Source organism: Pongo pygmaeus, chromosome 22 (assembly GCF_028885625.2).
Source record: "Pongo pygmaeus isolate AG05252 chromosome 22, NHGRI_mPonPyg2-v2.0_pri, whole genome shotgun sequence".
NCBI classification, from domain to species: domain Eukaryota; kingdom Metazoa; phylum Chordata; class Mammalia; order Primates; family Hominidae; genus Pongo; species Pongo pygmaeus.
Window position 1 is genome coordinate 58,620,991 of NC_072395.2, and position 16,960 is coordinate 58,637,950.

The 16,960-nt window shown below is 40.0% G+C and overlaps 1 protein-coding gene across 41 annotated transcripts in view; it reads left to right on the forward strand.

The window, feature by feature from the left end:
* PCBP3 (poly(rC) binding protein 3) overlaps positions 1-16,960 on the forward strand; it is a 300,088-nt gene that overhangs the window by 16,879 nt on the left and 266,249 nt on the right. For 8 of the 41 annotated variants that reach the window (XM_054468331.2, XM_054468348.2, XM_063659852.1 and 5 more), the window contains exon 2: positions 7,445-7,527. The exons of 27 other annotated variants lie outside the window; for them this stretch is intronic. The gene's annotated coding sequence lies outside the window, so the exon portion shown is untranslated. Of the gene's footprint in view, positions 1-7,444; positions 7,608-16,960 lie in introns of all 41 variants that reach the window. 6 more of the 41 variants (XM_054468346.2, XM_063659851.1, XM_054468343.2 and 3 more) reach the window with 1 other exon arrangement.

Consider the following 16,960-nt stretch of genomic DNA (forward strand, 5'->3'; position numbering starts at 1 on the left):
TCTTTTTGAATTTTCTATTACTCCGTTACTGACTTTGTATTAAATATATATTTTCTAGTGTACTGTTTTATTTCCCTTATCATTTATTTTACTATTTTTTATTTTCTTAGTGGTTACTTGGGGTCTTACTACTGGCAATTTATAACAGTTTAGTTTGGATTAGTACCAGTCTAATTTCACTAGTATACAGAAACTTTGCTTCTGTATATCTCCATTCCCTCCTTCCTTTGTGCTGTTATTGTCATACAAAGTACATCTTGCTGGGCATGGTGGCTCACGCCTGTAAGCCCAACACTTTGGGAGGCCGACACGGACAGATCACTTGAAGTCAGGAGTTCGAGACCAGCCTGGCCAACATGGTGAAACCCCGTCTTTACTAAAAAATAACAAAAATTAGCAGGGCGTGGTGGTGCATGCCTGTAATTCCAACTACTCGGGAGGCTGAGACAGGAGAATTGCTTGAACCCAGGAGGCAGAGGTTGCAGTGAGCTGAGATTGCACCATTGCACTCCAGCGTGGGAGACAAAGCAAAACTCCCATCTCAAAAAAAAAAAAAAAATACATCTTGTACATTCTGTGCACTTCAACACAGATTTGTAATTACTGGCTTTTACAGTTATCTGTACTTGTTACAGTTTTGTTTTTAATAATTTTTATTTTTCAATTTAAAAATAGATTTAGAGGGAACAAGTACAGTTTTATTACATGCAGATATTGCATGCTGGTGAAGTCTAGGCTTTTAGTATAAGCATCACCCGAATAGTGTAAATTTTAACCATTAGGTAATTTCTCATTCCCCACCGCCTCTCACCCTCCCACCTTTCCAAATATCTGGTGTCTATTATTACATTCTGTGTGTCCATGTGTATATATTACTTAGCTCCCATATTCTCTCGTAAGTGAGAATATATGGTATTTGACTTTCTGTTTCTGAATTATTTCACTTAAGATAATGGCCTCCATTTCTATCCATGTTGCTGCAAAGGACATGATTTCATTTTTTTATGTGGCTCAGTAGTATTTTTTGGTATATGTATACTACATTTTCTTTATCCAGTCATCTATTGATGAATACTTAGGTTGGTTCCATATCTTTCTATCATGAATAGTGCTGTAATAACATACGAGTACAAGTATCTTTTTGATACAGTGATTTCTTTTCCTTTGGGTAGATAGCCAGTAGTGGGATTGCCAGATCAAATGGTAGTTCTATTTCTATCTTTAGTTCTTTGAGAAATCTCCACACTGTTTTCCATAGAGATTGTACTAATTTACATTTGTGTTCCTTTTCTCTGCATACTTGCCAACATCTGTCATTTTTTGACTTTTTAATAATAGCCATTCTGAGTGTTGTAAGATGATATCTCATTGTTGTTTTAATTTGCATTTCTCTGGTGATTAGTGATGTTGAGCACTTTTTCAAATGTTTTTTGGCCATTTGTATATCTTTTGAAAAATGCCTGTTCATGTTTGCTCACTTTTAATGGGGTTATGTTTTTTTTCTTGTCGAGTTGTTTGAGTTTCTTGTAGATCCTGGATATTAGTCTTTTGTTGGATGTATAGTTTGCAGATATTTCTCCCATTCTGCGGGTTGTCTCTTCACTCTGTTGATGATTATTTTTGCTGTGTAGACACTTTTTTTATTAAGTCCCTTTTGTCTATTTTTGTTATTGTTGATCTCGGTTCATTGCAGCCTCTGCCTCCCAGGCTCAAGTGATCCTCCTGTCTCAGCCTCTCAAGTACTTGGGACTACAGGTATGTGCCAATATACCTGACTAAGTTTTTTTTGTTTTGTTTTGTTTTGTAGAGATGGGGTTTCACCGTATTGCTTAGGCTGGTCCTGAACTCCTGGGCTCAAGCAATCTGCCTGCCTTCAGCCTTCCAGAGTGTTGGGATTACAGGTGTGAGCCACTGTGCCTGGCCTGCAGTTGCTTTTGAGGTCTTAGTCATGAATTCCTTGCCTAGGCCAATGTCCAGAAGAGTTTTTCTGTGGGCAGCAAGCCACCCAGGTGCTGAGGCAAGAGACTGAGGGCACGAGCTGTTCCATTATAATAAAATATATAAAATAACAAGAGTTATACTAGATATAGATCATAGATATGATTATATATAAGTATCACTAATCATTAGTTTGTAGTAATTACTCTTTATTCAAATATTATAATAATCCCCACTCTACAATCATCACCTAGAAAAAACCAGGCCATACAGAGATAGGAGCTGAAGGGACCTGGTGAGAAGTGACCAGAAGACAAGAGTGTGAGCCCTCTGTCACACCTGGACAGGGCCATTAGAGGGCTCCTTGGTCTAGCGGTAGCATCTTCCCAGCACTTGGTCTTCCCAGTGTCTGGAAGATGCCCGTTGCCAAGCGGACTGTGGTTTAGCAGTAGCATCAGTGCCAAGGAAAAGCACCCACTACTTAGCAGACCAGGAAAGGGAGTCTCCCTTTCCCTGGGGGAGTTTAGAGAAGACTCTACTACACCACCTCTTGTGGAGGGCCTGACATTAGTCAGGCCTGCCCACAGTTATCCGGAGGCCTAACCGTCTCCCTGTGATGCTGTGCTTCAGCGGTCACACTCCTGGTCCGCTTTCATGTTCCATCCTGTACACCTGGCTCTGCCTTCTGACAACAGTAGCAAAATTAGTGAAAGTACCAAAAGTCCCTGATATGCAGAAATAATGGCGTAAGCTGTCTCTCTCTCTGTCTCTCTCTGCCTTGGCTGCCAAACAGGGAAGGGCCCCCTGTCCAGTGGACACGTGACCCACGTGACCTTACCTATCATTGGAGATGGCTCACATCCCTTACCCTGCCCCCTTGTCTTGTATCCAATAAATAACAGCACAGCCTGGCATTCGGGGCCACTACCGGTCTCTGCGCCTTGGTGGTAGTGGTCCCCCGGGCCCAGCTGTTTTTTCTTTTATCTCTTTGTCTTGTGTCTTTATTTCTGCCATGTCTCATCTCTGTACACAAGGAGGAAAACCCACTGACCCTGTGGGGCTGGTCCCTACATCTTTCCTAGGTTTTCTTCTGGAATTTTTATAGTTTTAGGTCTTACATTTAAGTTTTTAATCCATCTCGAGTTAATTTTTGTATATGGTGAGAGATAAGGGTCTAGTTTTCTTCTGCATATGGCTATCCAGTTTTCCTAGCATCATTTATTGAATAGAGTGTTTTTCCCAAGTGTTTTGTTAACTTTTCAAAGGTCAGTTTTCTGTTGGTGTGTGGCTTTATTTCTGATTTTCTATTCTGTCCCCATTGATCTATGTGTCTCTTTTAATACCAGTACCATGCTGTTTTGGTTACTGTAGCCTTGTAGTATAATTTGAAGTCAGGTAATGTGATGCCTCTAGCCTTGTTCTTTTTGATTTTGTTATTTGGGCTCTTTTTGGTTCCATATGAATTGTATAATTGTTTTCCCTAACTCTATGAAAAATGACATTAGTGTTCTGATAGGAATTGCATTGAATCTGTGGATTGCTTTGGGCAGTATGGTCATTTTATGATACTGATTTTTCCAATTCATGAGCATAGGATGTTTTTCCATATGTTTGTGTAATCTACAGTTTCTTTCATCAGCATTTTGCAGTTGTCCTTGTAGAAATCTTTCACCTTCATGGTTAAATGTATTCCTAGGTATTTTATTATTTTTTTGTAGCTATCACAAATGAAATTGAGTTCTTTATTTGGTTTTCAGCTTGATTGTTATTGGTGTTTAGAAATACTACTGCTGGGGTACAGTGGTTCATGCCTATAATTCCAGCATTTTGGGAGGCCAAGGCAGGAGGATCACTTGAGGCCAGGAGTTCAAGACTGCCCTGGGTAACATAATGAGACCGCATATCTACAAAAAAATTTAAAAAAAAATTAGGCAGGCATGGTGGTACATGCCTGTAGTCCTAGCTGCTTGGGGGGCTGAGGTGGGAGAATCACTTGAGCTCAGGAGTTTGAGGCTACAGTGAGCCTTGATCACACCACTGCACCCCGGCCTATGTCACAGAGTGAGTCTCCACCTTTAAAAAAAAAGAAGTGCTACTGATTTTTGTTAGTTAATTTTGTATCCTGAAACTCTACTGAATTCATTTATCAAATCCAGGAATCATTTAGAAGAGTCTTTAGGGCTTTGTAGGTACAAGATCATATCCAAACATACGACCTTCCAAGATTGAACCAGGAAGAAATTAGAAATCCTGAACAGACCAATAACAAGTAGCGAGATTGAATCAGTAGCAAAAATTCTCCCAATAAAACAAAGCCCAGGACCAAATGGAATCACAGCTGAATTCTACCAGATGTGTAAAGAAGAACCGGTACTAATCCTACTGAAACTATTCCAAAAAATTGAGGAGGAGGGCCTTCTCCCTAACTCAATCTGTGAAGATAGTATTACCCCCAAACCAAAGCCAGGCAAGGATACAATGAAAAAGAAAACTCTAGAGACCAATATCGTTGATGAAAATACATGCAGAAATCCCCAACAAAATACTAGCAATCCAAATCCAACAACGTGTCAAAAAGATAATACATCACAATTAAGTGGGTTTTATTCCAGGGATGCAAGGATGGTCCAACATATGTAAATCATTAAATGTGGTTTACCACATAAACAGAATTAAAAACAAAAGCCATATGATTATCTCAATAGATGCAGAAAAAGCATTTAATAAAATTCATCTTTTCATGAAAAAATCCTCAATAAACTAGGCATAGAAGGAACATACCTCAAAATAATTCAAACCATTTATGAAAGACGCACCATCAACATCATTCTGAATGAGGAAATGCCTAAAGCATTCCCTCTAAGAATTGGAACAAAACAAGGATGTCCATTTTCACCACCCTTATTCATCATAATACTGGAAGTCCTAGCCAGAGCAGTCAGGTAAGAGAAAGAAATAAAAGGCATCCAGTTTGGAAAAGAGGAAATCATATTTCTGTTCATTGATGATATGTAGTTATCTTTTAAATCGAGTAGGAGGAAAGGGTTACAAACAGAAGTTACATTTATACTGTCTTTTATATTTACCATTATAGTTACAACTTTACTGGTGCTGTTTATTCATTCACCTGGATTTTCTGTACTATCTAGTGTCCTTTAATTTAAGCCTGAAGGACTCCTTTTACTGTTTCTTGTTAGGTAGGTTTTCTAGTGACATATTCTCTCAGCTTTTATTTGGGAGTGTCTTACTTTCTCCTTTGTTTTTGCAGAATAATTTTTCTGGATATAGAATTCTTGTTTGACAGTCTTTTTCTTTCATGGTTTTGCATATGTTATCCTACAGACTTCTAGTTTCTGTGGTTTCTGTTGAGAAATCCGCTATTCTTATTGAGAATTTTTTTTTTTTTTTAGATAGGGTCTTGCTTTGTCTCCAGACTGGTGTGTAATAGCGCGATCTCAGCTCACTGCAACCTATGCCTTCCAGGTTCAAGCGATTTGAGAATCCCTTTTTAATGAGTTACTTTCTTGCTGCTTTCACAATTCTTTGTGTTTTGATAGTTTGATTATAATGTATTTAGGTGTCTATGTCTTTGAGTTTATCCTTGAGGCTTATTGAGGTTATTGAATGTATAATTTTTTCCATCAGATCTGGGAGGTTTTCAATTATAATCCTTTCATATATTCTTTGTACCCCTTTATTTTCTCTCCTTCTGAGAGTTTCATTGTGCATCTGTTAGTTCTTTCTTTCTTTCTTTCTTTCCCCCTTCCTTTCCCTTTTTCTTTCTTTCTCTCATTCATTCATTTATTCATTCATTCCATTTTTATAGAGAGGAGTTCTCACTATGTTGCCCAGGCTGGTCTTGAACTCCCAACCTTAAGCCATCCTTCCACCTCAGCCTCCCAAAATGTTGGGATTACAGGTGTGAGCCACCATGGTTGGCCATCTGTTGGTATTCTTAGTGGTTTCCCACAGGGCTCTGAGTTTCAGTTCGTTTTTTTTTTAACTTCTTTACTTTCTGTTCCTTAGATTGGTTAATCTCAGTTGATCTATCGTTAAGCTCACTGATTCTCCTGCCTGTTCAAATATGATGTTGAACCACTCTAATGAATTTGCTGTTTCAATTATTGTATTTTTTAACTCCAGAATTTTTATTTGGTTTATTTTTATAATTTCTTTATTGATATCTGCTTGGTGAAACAACACTGCCATTCTTTAATCCTTTAGACATGGCTTCCTTTAGTTATTCAAATACGTTTAAAATAGGTTATTTAAAGTCCAACACTGGGGCTTCCTTGGGAACAGTTTCTATTGATTGCTTTTTCTTTCCCTGTGTATGGGCCATATTTTCCTGTTTCTTTGTATCTGTCATAGTACTTTTTTGAAAACTTTATGTTTTAAATAATATAATGTGGCAACTCTGGAAATCTGATTCTCCTTTCTTCCATTTTTGTTGTTGTTGTTATTATTGTTGCTGCTTGTTATAGTAGTTTCTGTTCATTTGTTTATGTAGTGATTTTCCTGAACTAACTCTGTAAAGTCTGTATTCTTTGTCATGTATCTTCACTGACTCTGTACTTGAATAGCTTAGTGGTCAGCTAATAATTGGACAGAGGTTTCCTTAAATGCCTGGAATCAGTCAGTCTCACAGACTTTCCCAAGAGACCCCGTGTATGTAACCTACCAGTTTCTAAGTGCCTTAGTCTTCACTTTCTGATTGTGCAGAGTCACAATGTCAGCTCAGTGTGAGAGCTTAGGGCTACCTCAGGGCACTCCAGTTTCTTTTCTGGGCATTCGCACAACCTTGAGTAGGTGCATAGCTCTATGTATGCACCATGGCCTTCTAGATTTCCAGAAATATATAGAGTTTTTAATACCCTGTGGGCATCTCATTCCCCAGATTTTCCTTTTAAGCTTTTGAGTTAATATATTATTTGCTCCAACTGTTGTCCGCTGTCTCAGGTAGTCACAAAATTAAACAATTGTCTTTGTTTTGACAGATACCTCTAAGGAAAATACTTTTCAGTGAGCTCCGTGTCAGGTCAAATAAATGTAACCTTGCAAGTGGAACCTGTTAGCCATAACAAATAATAAGACTTTGAAGGAGCTTCAACTCTGTTTTGTGTTCTTCTGTTGCTGCCAGGCTGTTGATTTTCACTCTGATTGTAGGCGGTTGGTTTTCAAGACTACTATAGAGCTGGGGTAGGGTTGGGGGTGGGGGGATGGGAATAGGGCAAGTTAAAATATCGCAAAATTTATGTTCTTAGGATATTTAACCATTTTTCTTTAACAAATGTTCTCCAGATTGTGGCAAGCCTTTGGTTAAATTTCTAGATTTCTAAAAAAAAGTTGATTTGGCCAATTTTTGGCATTTAAAAATTGCTTTTGTGAAAGAAGGGATTTTTGGAAGTTCTTACTTTGCTATTTTCACTGATATCACACTCTCATGTTATTCTTAAAAGATTTTGTTTCCATATATTGAATTTAATGTTGGCATTATTTTTTTCAGCACATTGGAGATATATTTCCACAGCATCTGGCTTTTCTTGTTCCTGTTCTGAAGTCAGTAAATGTAACTGCCATCCTCTGGAGGTAATCTATTGCCATAAAGGATTTTCCAATTATCCTTAGGTTTCTATGGTTTCACTCAGTTCCATGCATCCCTGCCTGAGGTATGTTGGCTTCTTGTATCTATGGCATGATGTCTTTCATAAGTCTGGAAAATTCACTGCCATTTTCTTCAGCTATTGCTTCTGCATCATCTCTTTTCTTTCTTTCTGGGACTCTGATTAAATTTGTGTTAGATTTCTCACCATATATTCTCATGCTCTCTCTTATATTTCTGGATTTTGGCTACTCCACTTTACTTTGAATATTTTATTTTATTTTGACCTAGTTTCCAGTTCACCAATTCTTTCTTCAGCAGCACTCAATCTGCTTTAAAACCCATTCATGACTTTATAACTTTTCAGTTTTAGATTTAAAAAAATTGAAACTGTTACTTTTTGTAGCTTCTAATTTATTGTTTCTGTTTTTAATTATAGCAACTATAGTTTTAAAATTTTAGTCAAACATATATAACATAAAATTTGCCATTTTAAAGAGTACATTTTATGTGTACAATTTTGTGACATTAAGTACATTCATGTTGTTGTGCAACCATCCATCCCCAATACTCTTTTCATCTTGCAAAACTGAAACTCTTTACCCATTAAACAATAACTCCCTTTTCCAAACCCCTGGCAACTATCATTCTACTTTCTGTTTCTATGAATTTGACTACTATAGATACCTCATATAAGTGGAGTCATAAATATTTTTCCTTTTGTGACTGGCTTATTTAATGGAGCATAATGTCTTCAGGGTTCATCCATGTTGTAGCATGTGTTGGAATTTCTTCCCTTTTTAAGACTGAATAATATTCCATTATGTGTGTGTGTGTATATATATATATCACATTTTGTTTATTCATTCTTTGATGGACACTTGGGTTGCATCTACGTTTTGGCTATAGTGAATAATGCTGCCATGAACATGGGTATACAAATATTTGAGTCCCTTGCTTTTACTTAATTTGTGCATATACCCAGAAATGGAATTACTAGATCATATGCTAATACTTTTCTTAACTTTTTGAGGAATGACTGTATTGTTTTCATAGCAGCTCCAGCATTTTACATTTCTACCAGCAATGCACAAGGGTTCCAGCTTCTCCACATCCTAACCAACACTTATTATTATTTTGATAATAGCCATTCTAATGGGTATGAGGTGATATCTCTTTGTAGTTTTGATTTGCTTTTCTTGTGCTTATTGCCCAGTAGTATGTGTTCTTGAGAGAAATGTCTATTCAGGTCATTTGCCAGATTTTTAATTGGGTTGTTTGGGTTTTTGTTATTATACAAGTGTAGTTGTTAAAATAGTCTATGTTGGGTAATTCCAACTTCTTGTCTTTGTAGATGTGTTTTTGTTTTCTGTGATTTCTACTCTTTCTTCCTCAGTGTGTCACTAATTTCTTTTAGGCTACTAGACATTTGTATTTGCAGAATATTTTGAGGAATAATTTGGAATAATTTGGGATGATTATTGTTTTTAGAGAGGTTTTCATCAGGTACTGCTAAGGTTCTTAAAGGAGTGAACTTAATCCAGTGTAGTCTTAAGGACAACTGGAAGAGCAGAACAAAGGCTCAGTGCTTGGGAGGGCTAACTTGCTTCTGAGGACTCATTCTTTACCTTGAGGGGTTAGCCCTTTGTGGTTCCAGTGCAAATTGAGGGGTGGTTTCTCAGTATCTGATTCATGCTTTTACTCGTATCTCTTGCCCCCAATTTTTGGATATTTTGGTTAACTTTCAATCCCACAAATTTCAGGGCCTTACATGGTAAAATTTACTTCTTGCTCATGTAACAGTTCACTGTGGATGCTCCTCATCAGTGATGAGGTTTCCTCTGTGTGGTGATTCGGCCTAGCTCCTCACAGTGGGTGGTCATGCCATCTGCTACGGAGGTGGCATCCTTATCCTCTAGGCCCAGCTTCCTGTCAGTCCAGCTGGCAGATGGGAGAGCACACATGGAGAAGGCACACATGCTTCTCAGCCATGTTGGCCCAAAAGTGACGAGGACCATGATCTGTATCTCTTCATACTTTCCACTGGCAAGATCCAGTTACGGGGTTCTATCTAGATGCAGGCATGAAATCTGCAGTGTGTTGTTTCTGGTTGACAGTTGCTTCCCAGTTTCAATGCTGTCCTGGGAAAGGGGAGCACAGTTCTTTATGAACAGTTAGTTATCTGCCTCAGTCCTTCGCCTTGGCACACCCTTCTTTCACAACTGTCATGCACTCATCTCTCCAGGGACACAATCCAGAGTTGCCCCAGTTACTGTGTCTTGCACAAAGGATGGATTTCTAGCATTGTGTGGTCTTTATCAAATCCAGTTGTCGCTCTTGTCGTTTGATGAGTGAACTGACACACAGGTTGTCTGCTGTTCACACTGTACAGTAGTGGAGCCAAACCAAGCCAATTGCAATTTTTAAAACTTCCATTTTGGAAGGGGAGAATGGAAGATAAACATCAGTTCTTGGTCCACAGTTAGAGCAACATCCCACAGTCAAGTATTATGAAGGCATCTATCAATGTTTTCTAAGCAAAGGCCACTAGACACTCACCTGGGAACCATGGGGTGTTGTGGTAAGAGGATGTTAGAAAGAACCTGTTACAGGATTTGGGCTTTGGTTAGGTGATTTGGGGGAAGGTTCAAGAAAGTGGGATGGTATCAGTAAGTGGGGACAATTTTATGATGAGTGTCTGTAAATCTTATCTACAAGGAAGTTAGACTGGAGTGAGGTTAAAGCTGTGATTGGTAAAGAAACAGTCATCACTTATGTCAGTGGGGAGAGGGATTTTGACACAATCTTGTTTTTGTCTTCGTTCATCATGGTCAGTGTGGCGTGTCTGATTCTTTCACCTTCTACCCTGGGAGTGGGGGCAGGAGAAACTGGTCTGTTGTCCTCCAGGCCTCCTTTCTCTGTCCCTCCATCTGGCTAGGCCTTGGGAGTGCTATGGTTTGACTATTTGTCCCCTCCAAAACTCATGTTGAAGTTTAATCTTAAGATGTGATTGGATCTTGAGGGCTGTTCCCTTATGAGTGGATTAATCCATTCATGGGTTAATGGATTAATGGATTAATGTGTTATCAGGGAAGTGGAATTGGTGACTTTATAAAAAGAGGAAGAGAGACCTGAGCTAGCACACTCAGCCCCTTATTGTGTGATGCCCTGCACCACCTCAGGACTCTGCAGAGTCCTCACCAGCAAGAAGCTTCCTCACTAGATTCTCCTCCTTGACCTTATACTTCTCAGCTTCTATAACTGTAAGAAGTAAATTCCTTTTCCTTATAAGTTACTGAGTTTTTGGTATTCTGTTATAAGCAACAGAAAATGGACTAAAATAGGGAGAACATCTTTCTTAGGGGTTAGGGGCTGCAAGATCCCACAGCCTGCTTTCTGCTTGTGGAAGTTTGGAGGCCTGGGGTTGTTTTGACAGTCACTGACTGTTTTAGGCTCATATTTCTTTGGCAATGCAGTTTCTCCCCAATTCTAGTAGCTTCTGATCTATTTGCGTCTGGTAGTTTCATATGCCAGTAACTATAGCCAAAGTTCTTTTCTAGTCACAATCTTCCAGCTACTTCATATTTTTGCTTTCTTATGCATGTGTCTCTCCCTACTCAGGGTATCTTGAAGCTTAACATAATAGAATAGGCATGGGTGTGGATGGAGACACACCTGTAATCTCACCTGTGTGCACAGTTTAGCCCTCTCTTCATTGTGGAGTCTTCATGGGTCTTTGCTGCTCAGAACATGTTCAGTCGCATATCTTACTCTTGGGGTGCAGAGGGATAGCTTTTCCCGGATTGTGAGGCCCATGTTTCTGGACTGTCTCTAGATGCTTTTCTGTCTCTCTCAAGCCAGCTAGTTTTTGCCTAAGCCCATGTCTTTCTGTGATGCTCAACTGAGCAAAATGGGTAACAGTCACCTAGACAGTTGGTATTCCTTTTTCTCTTCCGCCTGAGCTGGAGGCTGGGCGTGTGCATGATCTGCCTTCAGGTGATCAAGGGTAAACAGTTTCACCAAATGACATGCACTGTATAAAATAGGTCTTCTCATTACCAGCTGTCTGACAGCAGTTTTTATTATGGTGTCACCCTCTTCAAGGAGCCCAATTCTGTGTTAATTTATTTCTGTTGAAATATGTATTTAATAATAGATAATTTGAAAGAAGAAAATTTCTGATTAGACTCTTTCTTTGGGAATTATTTGACCCATTTTCTACTTCCCTCCGCCTCTCCACTGTTTGAAAATGAAGCTGTACATCTGTGGCAGTTTTCTAAGCAGACATCACAAAGGTGTGGTATGGCAGTTCATCTTTTTTGTTTTTAACTGTATTAACACTGGAAAATCAAACCTTTTCTGATTTCTTACAAGAAGAAAAAATAAGACACTTCAGTTTTTTTGAATAAAATGAGATATAAAGATAAACATTTTTGATGAAGAGAAGAGTTTTGTATTTAAGTTGCAGTGATGTGGACAACTCTCAGACTCATCCCTCTCTATCTGTAGTATCCTACAAGAAGTGTCTGGGCCTTCTTGCTTTGCTCTCTATCTGTAGTATCCTACAAGAAGTGTCTGGGCCTTCTTGCTTTGAATCTTTTTCTGCTTTGAAGACAGGCAGAAGTGAATACCTGGCCTGAGCTTCTCCTGGGGCCCTTGTGGAAGCAACATGAGATGACTGATGTGCAAACACATTCAATAGTAAAGCTCTCTGGCTAGAGAAGACATTATTATTTCATCCTGAAGTACTTTTGGAAGGTAAATGATTTATTTAGCACACTAACTTCATCCCCCGAGGCCATGTGTTTCTACTATAAGGTACCCAAACCAGCCTTGGAAACTTACAGCATTGAGAGAGGAGAGGTCCAGTGAGCAGGTCTATGAGTTTTACTGAGTTGGGTGCTCTTCTATAGAGTTCTGAGCTCTATTTATAATTATCCTTAAGCAAAAAAGAAACAATCCAAAATGGTGACACAGAGAGTCCAATTTACAGTTTTCTGTGATATAACCCAGTTAATAATCACCATAATACTTAGGGTCCTAGACTGCTGGTTTGAGTTTTTATGGAATTTTGAAGATAATGAGATTTTGTGGTGGAACCATGTTTCTCAGTAATGTCTTTCACTGAATTATCTTGACTTGAGTCAAGACAAGACTCCAGAGTGACTTTATTTTAAATGTAAATCTGCCATGTAACTTCTGACTAACCCTGAGCCGATAATACCTCCACAATGTTTAGTTGATGTTATTACTCTTTATGTAGGAAGACCAATTCATTGTAAGTTTTCTTCAAAACAGCCCTTGTTGTTGCAGAGATCATAGGCTGTGATGACTGTAGCATCCTACACATATCTTCCAGAGCACTATACTTTTGTTCCGAGATATAAACTCTATGTCTGGGGGTTTGTGCAGAGATCTACCTTTTTGCACCTGCCCAAGACCATGCTTCTGTCTGTAAATTCTCCAGTAAATCACCCAATACCAACAAACTGGATTTCTCTGCCTCCTTCTTTGGTTTCTTGGCTCCTTTGGTATTTGAGGATTGCTTTGCATATATGGCCCTTTCACAGGCTATTTCATTAATTATCTAATTAATTAAACAAATAATAATGAAGTAGGTTATGTTGCTTACTAAAAAATTGATAAGCTTGAGGTAGCCATACTTCTCTAGGTCCACTTAGGAAACTGAAAGTTTTGGTTTAATAGTTTTTCAAAGATAAGCCGTGTATTAGTCATATGATTAGTGTGGAGGCTGATATTGAGAGAAGGTGTAGTAGCTGGCTTTTATATGAGGGCACTGGAATGAGATGTGATCCGTAGATTCCCATAGTGGTCTGTGACCCATGCTGGGACCGGCTCTTCTCCCCGGCTCCTGGAACAGGGATCCAGCCCCACATGACTTCCCCCTTCCCTGGCTCATTTGGATATCCACAGGGGCCTCTTCCTCTTGGACATGCCCCACCTAGCACCCATCATTTCTATTTCTCTTGCTCTGGGTGCCACCGCATCTTCAGGACACAGCTTCTCCTGAGCTGATAAGGATGCCCTGGAGCCTGTGGAGTGCCTCTGTTGTCCAGAGTACTGTGGTAAGGTCCCAAGAAGCCTTCCCACTTGAAGAACAGAGCATAGTTGAGGCGAGGTCCTGTGCTTTGCAGGACTTACTGAGGAGACTTTGATCCTGGTCTTCCTTGTGTCCTTTCCAAAAGTCAGTGTATGGGGGCAGTGCAGTGAGCACACATGGTGGGAAGGCAGAGCCTCTACCTCTTGTCCAAAAGTGAGTGTATGGGGGCAGTGCAGTGAGCACACATGGTGGGGAGGCAGAGCCTCTACCTCTTGTCCAAAAGTGAGTGTATGGGGCAGTGCAGTGAGCACACATGGTGGGGGGGCAGAGCCTCTACCTCTTGTCCAAAAGTGAGTGTATGGGGCAGTGCAGTGAGCACACATGGTGGGGGGGCAGAGCCTCTACCTCTTGTCCAAAAGTGAGTGTATGGGGCAGTGCAGTGAGCACACATGGTGGGGGGGCAGAGCCTCTACCTCTTGTCCAAAAGTGAGTGTATGAGGGCAGTGCAGTGAGCACACATGGTGGGGAGGCAGAGCCTCTACCTCTTGGGCAGCTGAGGCTGAGGTCCTGGGCTGGGCCTGTCTGCTTGGTGTCCTTGATGCAGGGATAGATCTCATTTAAGCGAACATGTCCCTACAGACAGGCAGGTACCACCAAGGGAACCCACAGGCAAGGCCCACATGCTCTTATTTGTGGTCTACATTAGGCAAAGAACCAGATTGGACTATGAAGCCAGAAGGGAGCTTACAACTTCCTGCTGAACAGAGGAAAAAAATGTGACCCATTGAGGGCAGTAATAGCTGGTGAGCAATCATGCTGGTTCTTAGTCCTGGTTGGCTCAGGGCTGGGGGCACTAGGCGTATTGCAGTGCCAGTGGAAGCAGAGCTGGGGCTCAAACCCTCTTTTTTCACCTCTTTTTTTACGCCATAGCAACCACAGTAAGCCTGTAAAATCTCCTGTGATTTGTGGAGTCTTGGGCTCCCTGGAAACCTTTCAGGGGGCTCATAAGGTCAAAATTGTTTTCATAACGATATGGAGCCATTCTTTCCTTTTTCACTGTGTGGACATTTGCACTGATGGTGTAAAAGCAATGGTAGGTGCTTTGACACAAATCAAGACCATGGCACCAAACTCTACTGACAGTCGTCATACTCTTCACTGCCACCCACTCACATAGAAAAAGCCAACACCATTTAAGAATGTTCTGGATGAAGTCGTAGGAATGATTAATTTTATTAAATTTTGACCTGTGAGTACATGTGGTTTTAATATTCTGTGAGATGGAATTGAAAGTTTGTGTAATGTACTTTGGCAGATGGAACTACAATGATTGAGGAAAAGCACTTGTGCTTTTTTTGGGTTAGGAGTTAAACTAGCTTCTCTTTTAATGGAACACTGTTTTTACTTTAAAGAACAACTGACAGACAAACCATAGTTATTCAGACTTGTATTTTTGGCGTAAAATGTCTGAAAATTGAACTAACTGAGCCTGTTACTTCAAAGGAATTAACTGCCTGTGTTTGTTGCAAATGATAAAATTGAATTTTCAGGCAAAAGTTAGAATTGTGGAAAACTTGTATCTGTCATGGTGAGCTTGATAGCCTTCCAATATAGGCATCACTCATTTTATTGCACTTTACAGAATTTTTTTTTTAACAAATTTAAGGTTTGTGGCAACCCTGCATCAAGAAAGTCTTTCAGTGCCATTTTTCCAATACATTGCTTACTTCATGTCTCTGTGTCACATTTTAGTACTTCTCATGATATTTCAAACATTTTCATTATTATTATATCTGTTGTGGTTATCTGTGGTCAGTGATCTTTGTTACTATTGTAATTATTTTGTGGTGCCATGAACTGTGCCCATATAAGATGTTCTGTGTGTTCTGACTGCTCCACAGCCGATCATTCCATCTGTCTGCTTCTCTTGGGGCCTCTGTATGCCCTGAGACACAACAATATTGAAATTGGGCCAATTAATAACCCTTCAATGGCCTCTACATGTTCAGGTGAAAGGAAGGGTCTCACATCTCTCACTTTATTTATTTTTTATTTTTATTTTTGAGACAGAGTCTCACTCTGTTCCCCAGGCTGGAGTGCAGTGGTGTGATCTCGGCTCACTGCAATCTCTGCCTCCTGGGTTCAAGCTATTCTTGTGCCTCAGCCTCCGAGTAGCTGGGATTACAGATGCATGTCACCATGCCTAGCTAATTTTTTGTATTTTTTAGTAGAGGCGGGGTTTCGCTATGTTGGCCAAGCTGGTCTCCAACTCTTGGCCTCAAGTGATCCACCTGCCTCGGCCTCCCAAAGTGCTGCGTTAGCCACTGCACGTGGCCACGTCTCCCACTTTAAATGAAAAACTAGAAATGATTAAGCTTAGTGAGGAAGGCATGTTGAAATCCCAGATAGGCTGAAAGCTGGGCCTCTTATGCCAAACAGCCAGGTTATGAATGGAAAGGAAGTTCTTGAAGTAACTGAAAAATGTTACTCCAGTGAACACACAAAGGATAAGAAAGTGAAACAGCCTTGTTGCTGATATGGAAAAAGTTTGAGTGGTCTGTATAGAAGGTGCAACTAACCACAACATTGCTTTAAGCCAAAGTCCACTCCAGAGTAAGGCCCTAATGTGCTTCACCTCTATGAGGCTGAAATTGATGAGGAAGATATAGGAGAATTTGAAGCTAGTAGAGGTTGGTTCATGGGATTTAAGTAAAGAAGTCTCCATGACATAAAAGTGCAAGGTAAAACAGCAAGTGCTGATGTAGATGCTGTACCTTGTTCTCCAGAATATGTAAGAGAATTGATGAAGGTAGCTACACTAAGGAACAGATTTTCAATGTAGACAAAATAGCCTTCTATTGAAAGACCATGCCATCTAGGACACATAGCTAGAGAAAAGAAGTCAATGCCTGGCTTCAAAGCTTTAAAGGACAGGCTGACTCTTTTGTTAGGGCCTAATGCAGCTGATGACTGTAAGTTGAAGCCAGTGCTCATTTACCATTCCAAAACTCCTAGGATCCTTAAGAATTATGCTAAATCTACTCGGCCTGTGCTCTATACTGGAACAACAAAGCCTAGATAACAGCACATCTGTTTATAGCATGGTTTACTGAATCTTTTAAGCCTTCTCTTGAGACCTGCTGCCCAGAAAAAGGTTCCTCTCAAAATATTACTGCTCATGAACAATGCACCCGGTCACCCAAGAGCTCTGATGGAGATGTGCAAGGAGATGAATGCTGTTTTCATGCCCATTAACACCGCATCCATTCTGCAAGCCACGGGTCAAGGAGTAATTTTGACTTTCAAGTGTTACTACTTAAGAAATACATTTCGTGGCTGAGCATGGTGGCTCATGCCTG